Consider the following 7,334-nt stretch of genomic DNA (forward strand, 5'->3'; position numbering starts at 1 on the left):
GACTCCGCCACGTGTCGCTTACCTACCCCAAAACTCCTATAAATAGAAGCCTTCCTAAGCCATTAGGAGGACACCAAGAGCCATTTGAAGCACAAGCAACATCAGAGAAGATTCAGAAGTCCAGAAGCTCTGCAGGAACCAAGCTCTAAAGCCTCCAAGAACTTCAAGAACTTCACCTTCGAATACGAAGAACATTCGAAGAGAAATCATCCAAATCATCCGCCTAGATCCAAAAGTTTGCGGGAATCAAGCCTAAAGTGTCCGAAAACACCAACAAAGCACAAATCAGTGAAGCTCTGCGGATTCAAGCCTCTAAATAACACACGAAGAACACGAAGAACATGAAGAACAAAGAATTTCTAACAAGCTCATAGCCAGAGATTCATTGTAATTCTGTTTTAGCAATCTTCAATCCATCCTTCAACCAAATTGAAGGATATTTTGTGTTCAAGTCACAATCACATTACCACAAATCCAAATCAATAAGTCTTGCAAGGAGATCGAATCAGAGGATAACTCTTTTGTAATCACAGAGAATTATACCACAATCATCAATACAAATTCACATTTGTGACACTATTTTACTTGTTTGATTTATTTCGAACTAGAAATTTAGTCGTCTACACATGCTTTGACCGAGCAAGGCATATCTCAATTGATCCAAACAAGTTCGACTGATCGAACAGGAGTTGAGCTCCTTTAATTAAAACCCAGCTGGCCTTTTAATGACATTTAAATTCTCTTCACTTTTAATCTTAAATATATTACAACGTACCTTATATATACGACAATCATTCTCCTAGCTATAATCTCAAAAAAGATTAATAAAAGAAAATTTATATGGATAAGAATCTATGTCCCGTATTGTACAATTCATGATAGTTGTTTATGTTATAAGATTATTAAAAACCGTCAATTATGGGATTTATAACTATCATAAATTTCACATGTATATAAGTTTTTTTTTGTTTTGTTGAGAATCACATGTATATAAGTTGATACTGAAAAACTATGATACTTACCCCTAATATGATAAGATTTTCTGTCTTGACCCAGATATATATGCTGTATACATTTAATTTGGTTTATGTGATGCGAAAACTGAATATATGTTGTGAGTAAAGAAAGGGCCAGTTTTCTTATTCAACTTAATCTTTGCTTGTCCATTAAAGTAGGAGTCATATTCAAAAACCGTGTCCCTATACTGACCAATTGGATAAAGATACCTAAGGACATGTAATCATATTCCTACTAAACCTCTAATCGATCACATATGCCGTATCATGTAAACCACCAAATTAATTAATTAATCAACTTAGTCTAATACCCTAGGGCCTAGACTAAGTTTAGAGGTTAAGTTGCAAAGTGAAGAAATGTACCAACCTCTCTTGATCCTAGAACCTAGAACCGGTCTCTTAAGTTACAATGGATATATATATATATATATATAGTGAGTTTCAGTTAGCTTAACTGATAAAGTCTCTAATAGTTGAATAAAAGATCTGAGGTTCAATCTTCGCTTACACCAAACACTGATTAGTGTCTTGATCTAACGATATAAAAGACAATTATCAGAAACGGACGCCAAACATTGAAAATCTATTAAAAAAAATTACAATAGATAATATAAACAAGCTTACACATCCATCACACATTTGATTAAAACACACAATAAAAACATATCAAAGAACGTAATATCACATGCATGATACAGAGATACAAGAAAGAGCATGCAACGAATGGTTTGACTAATCTACGTTAAAATAATTTAATTAACTACTACCATCATTATTAATCTATTGATAAAATTGCAAGTTTGCAACCTAAATACAACTAAAGCTAAACAAAAAATGCACACACACACATATATATATATATAGGGTTGGATTTAAGTTACACCTAGTATAACTATAAGCAATGTTACACCACCCAATAACTTTTTATAAAATTCATATTTTGAAAATCTCATTGTTAAATTACATGTTTTATATGTTCTTAACAATCATGCCAATTTTCATGTCAATTGAATGTTATTTACCATTTGCTCCATAAACTCATCTTTTATATATTATTATAAACTACAAAAATTTGAATTTAAAAAATTGATTGATGACATGACTATTAATCTTTGATCGCCTTGAAATTTTGCACGCATGAAAAATATATGAAGATAATGTAATCTAACGGTAGATTTGTCAAAATTTGCATCTAATTAGAAAATATTGAATAGTCTAATATTGCTTAGAGTTACACTAGATGTAACTTGAACTCAACCCATATATATATATATATATTTATATAATTTCTTTTACAAACACAAATTATAATGCCAATGTTTACTCTAACAGCAATATTTAGAGATTAGCTAGGATTATTACCTCATAAGTCATACCAGTATACCACTACACTGACTATGTTCTCTCTCCTCTCAAACAACTAACTCATGAAACCCTCCTCACTGAGTGAATGTGTGTTGTTGTGTGGTGTTTAACGCTGAAAGGCTTATTTAATGAAAAGAAGATGCTTAGGTTGCCTAGAGCTTTGATTGTGTGGGTAAATTATGATGATTTCGCTGAGTTCTTGTTGATGAAGTGTGTTATTGAGTGAGAGAATGTGTGTTTCTCAATGAAAATTTCTTTGGTTTTGGATGCTCTAAATGATGATCAAACAAATTTTGATATAGTAATATAGGCAAAAAGGGTCCCTTATTTTTTAATTGCTCTCCTATTTATAGACAAATTTTTAAGAGTTCTAAGTTCTAACAACTTATTATGGGGCATGGTTTTCAAATGATATTACTTTATTTTTAACTCTGAAAGGGCTTTAGAAAAAGTTCTATGAAAAAAATAGGAAGAAAATGAAAATCTGAAATGTTCTAATGGTAGAATGTTGATCGAAACTTAAAATGGCCAAATCTGCACTCTACATCTCTACCATTTGAAAAGAGTGTTTCTCGTGCGACACTTTGGCCATAATTTTCAGAATTTTTATATTTTTGCAGTTTATTTTCCTTTTTCTCTGATTTTATTATGATTTTTGGTATTTTAAAAATAAATTCAAAGTTTTTGATTATGATGCATCAAAATCAAAAACCTTGAATTTATGGAATCTTCTTCTGGTTGAATTAACCTTAAGCATGATTAGACTCTCTAAATTATTTAAATAATTATTTATTCATAATAAAATAAATAATTGATTTTAATAATTTATAAATTCCTAATTATCCTATAGGATCATCTTATACTTGTATGTCCAATGATTGTTTTCCATTTAGACCAATAAGAATCAAGGGTTAACTTGACTTTTTATTAGTCTTCGATCTTAAGGACCAATAAAAATTAACCAAGTTTTTTTTTTTTTTTCTTTTTAAGAAGGAAAAATTAACCAACTTTAATTGCATGCATTTTAAAACCATATTAACCAATGAAAATGATTTATTTGAACCACTTAATTTAATCAAAAACCTTGATTTTAACATTAAAAAAAGAAAGAAATTTTAAGCCCTTAATTCCATGATGGCCCATTATGATCTAGAATTCAACCCTAAGTCAATTATGAAATTTTATATCTATGAGAAATGACAATTTGCCCTGAAGCTCAATTCTGCTCAAAAATGAAAACTTTTCAACATAGGAAATGGAGCATCTAGCAATCTTGTCCAAACAACCACGCATATCACAAAATGATAATGAAATATTGGGTGTCCTTGTTTCAACCCTTTCTTATATTCAGAATACTCCGCCAAATTACCATTTACAACCACATTATACATTACTTGATAAATAACAAGAACGTTAACCTAATTTAAAATCTACCAATAATTCTAATAGCTAAGATCCCCATCACAATTCACAATGTCCTGCTGACTTAAGTCAATCAAGTGAATCATATGCTTTCATCAAGCCTACCGTTAGAATATAATAAATTTTATCATCTATATGTAGATCATAATTTTGTAAAATATCTTGGATCACAATTTACCATGATTTTAAGCTTATCATACTAAGGCTAAAATTTTTACATACCATACTAAGGCTCATATTTTTTCATATGTACCTTATGTTAGGTTCAATGTAATACACAATTCAATATAACAAAATGTAGTCATTAAAAAATTTCCCTTGTGAGCATAAATCGTCAACATGAACCACGTCAATCTCTCTCTCTCTCAACATTAAAAAAGCCATAAGTGTGTTATTTCAAAGTATAAAAGATGTGCGTGTAATAGCGAAAACCTTAAGGGAGCTAAGTTAGTACAATTTACCCAAATGCTAATATGGAATCAGAGTTATGCCCCTATTTGGTTCTCTAAAGGCTGACAAATCACTCATGCACCTGATTACCACAATGTCTCTTTGTTCTTACGAGATGCTTTCCTCTACCAATTATCTTCCTCTGAACAATTTCACTCTCCTATATATATATATATATATATCAGAATTGCCATCCTCATCGTTCATAATTAACTTTCATTACTGCCAGCATATAACTCAAGTATGCCATGCATCTTCCAATCACTGTTTGCTTTATTGAAGTCCTTTGGGGCCACCAGTACTGTAGCCATCTACTAACTATAGTAGTTATCTCCAACCTTCACTCCTATGGCCAAATATTGATGTTGCTTGTCGCATGTGTTCCATTCCATGTCTAGCCCAGTCACAAGTTTATTAGAATATAATAAATATACTACAAATATATAGACCATGGTTTTGCAATACAACCATCTACTATGGTTTTAGGGTTATCATACTAGACATAATATTTTTCTATATATAACTTATATTGGGTCCAGTTTAATGTATAATTCAATATAGTAAAAATGTAATAATCACTTAAATTTTTTCCGAGTTATCAGACCAAGCTCTCTCTCTCTCTCTCCCTCTCTCAAAGAAAACATTAATTCTAACATCAACTTTGATTGCACATCTAGCGGCCTTATTTCTAGTTCTTGACTATCTTCCTTTTGAGTTATTACTATGGTGGGGCTAATTTCTAGAAAACAAATGATATCTGATATCATTCGTTTTCTAAAAATGTGATTGTTGAAGCCAAAAGCATTGTGAAATCTCTCATCTTGACTTAAACTGGTTTTTTTTTTTGGAGAGGGGGGAGAGAGAAATTGAATTAAACCTTTACATAAAGAGAGTTTATAGACACAACTTTTGTGTTTTATAATTCTTACCACGTGAATGGTGAAAAAAGTATTTAACATATGTAAAAGTAATGATTTATCAATTACAATCACATGTGTTATTAAGTTGTGACAAAAGTTTTAGGTTTTTTTTTTTTTTTTTTTTTAAATTTTTCCTGATAATCTCAAATTGCGACAAAAGTGTGTATAGTGATTCATAAACATAAGTTTTGGTGACAGCTGTAACATGGTTTTACATCACACGGCAATATTGCAACAGGAAATTTACCGACTTTGTTGATTACTTGATTGACGTTTTTCAGTTTTTGTTTTTTACCTGAAGGTTGGAAATGTGGAATCTTACTATTTATAATGCCAAATTCATGCGGACCAGAAATTCTTTCAACTTCATCATGTAATTGTTTTAAAAAACCATTTAAATTCAATTATATGAGCATCCCACTCAATCTTGCCTCTTTTGGTGGTGGAGACTCCATCACTAAATCATATTGTTAAATGTTTACAGTCAATTCCTATTAATCCTAGAATGGCTTATAAATTGCTTAAACTTCTTCTTCCTCCCCCACAAATACCTAAATCTAGATAAGTTTTTGCTCTCTAGTTGGGTAAGTAAAATATTCTTTATTTTTCCTTAAGAAAATATAGATATTCAGATAATATTCATGATAATCTTTTGTATGCTAACTGATTATTCTAGTTCCCTTTAAGAATAACACAATATTCTTTAATTATTCTAAACTTTTGTTTTGTTTTTGCTATTTTGGTTTTTGGATGACAGTGAACAGTAAAAACTGAAGAATCATGAGGCATATAGCACTTGCTCTAGTCTTGTTGATGGTGAGCACTTGTATGGCCACAACTCAGAGAACGTTGATTGCTGAAGTGAAGCAGCAGCAGCAGCCAGAAAAGGGCCAGAATGCTGAAGTTGAAAGCCAAGTAACCAATACGAATCAACTTCACAATCCTAAATATGAAGGCCCAGAAGTAGAAGGTGGGACTAAAGGCGCTAAACCGTAGTGTAACTAGTTCAATGATGATGCTTGCTATGTATATAATATATAGGTTAAATAATCCTTGAGCTAGACCAAGCAAAAAAGGAAAGAAAGACGTAAAGTCATGCTATAGATGCATGGCATAAGTTGTATGCGGTTTGGGTTTTTAACCCATAACTGTTACCTATTAGTCTGCATGGTGTAGCGTACGTATGTTTCTGTGGTATAATAATCATAGACTATGTTTGGAGTTTGTGTATTTTTTGTGTGATCGTAATCATATATATGTAAAATGTAATTGAAAGTAATTTGTACTGTGAACAGCTTTTAATTCAACTTTATATATCCCAAAACAATACTCTTATTGATGATAATTTAAAAACTCATACGATATGTATATAACATCCTTTGCATTCCTTTAGAAACAACTCTGGCAATAGTCCTAAAAAAAAAAACTCTGGCAATAGTCTCAATTAATTGATTCATGTGTTTATTAAATCCAATTCATATGAGGAATTTCTTTTCTTACCAAAAAAGTTACTTTATAATATACGCTGCAACATTGGCCTATGATCACCCATCCTTAATGTGGAGACTCAATTTTATCATTATATACTAATTAATTATTATTATGTGCTAGTTGGATTTACCCTGGTAAAATAAATAGTATAAAAGTCAAATTTATTGTTAACTATTTACCCGTGATTCTTACTACTCCCCAATATTCAAATAGTGTATGTTTCTGCCTATAAAAGACATGCTTCTCTTCATTTGTAATCAGAACTTAATTTTTGGTTTTCATATTCTCATTTACTTCCCCTTACTTCCCTAGTTATCTACTCTTGTAATCTTGTTTCTTTCCTACTTGGAAATAATCGTTTCTACCACTACAAGTCCAAAAAGAAGTCTGTTTTCCTTGGACTCAAGAAAAGAGATTTGATTTCCCTGTTAAAGGAGCCCCTCCAAGACGACGAAGATGATTTAGATAATGAGTCCAAGACATCCTCTAAAACTTCTATTGCTAATGATGATAATCCTTAGTATCCTTATGATGGATCTCTGTTTGGACACGTCCCAATTTTTTGTTCGGATTTATTTGAGGTTTGATTCCCTGTTTCAACCTCATGGTCTCATGCTTGCTACTATCGACATATACCAACAAAATTGCTAAAATCATTACTGCTGTCACT

General features: G+C 31.3%; 1 long non-coding RNA gene across 1 annotated transcript; it reads left to right on the top strand.

The window, feature by feature from the left end:
* Positions 1 to 5,488: 5,488 nt before the first annotated feature.
* On the top strand, positions 5,489 to 6,403 carry LOC136069005 (uncharacterized). Its single transcript, XR_010630294.1, has 2 exons — positions 5,489 to 5,757; positions 5,931 to 6,403. It is a non-coding gene; the product is annotated as an uncharacterized LOC136069005 (long non-coding RNA).
* The last annotated feature ends 931 nt before the right edge of the window (positions 6,404 to 7,334 follow it).

The sequence above is a fragment of the Quercus suber genome, unplaced genomic scaffold (assembly GCF_002906115.3).
Source record: "Quercus suber isolate HL8 unplaced genomic scaffold, Cork oak 2.0 scaffold_147, whole genome shotgun sequence".
NCBI classification, from domain to species: Eukaryota; Viridiplantae; Streptophyta; class Magnoliopsida; order Fagales; family Fagaceae; genus Quercus; species Quercus suber.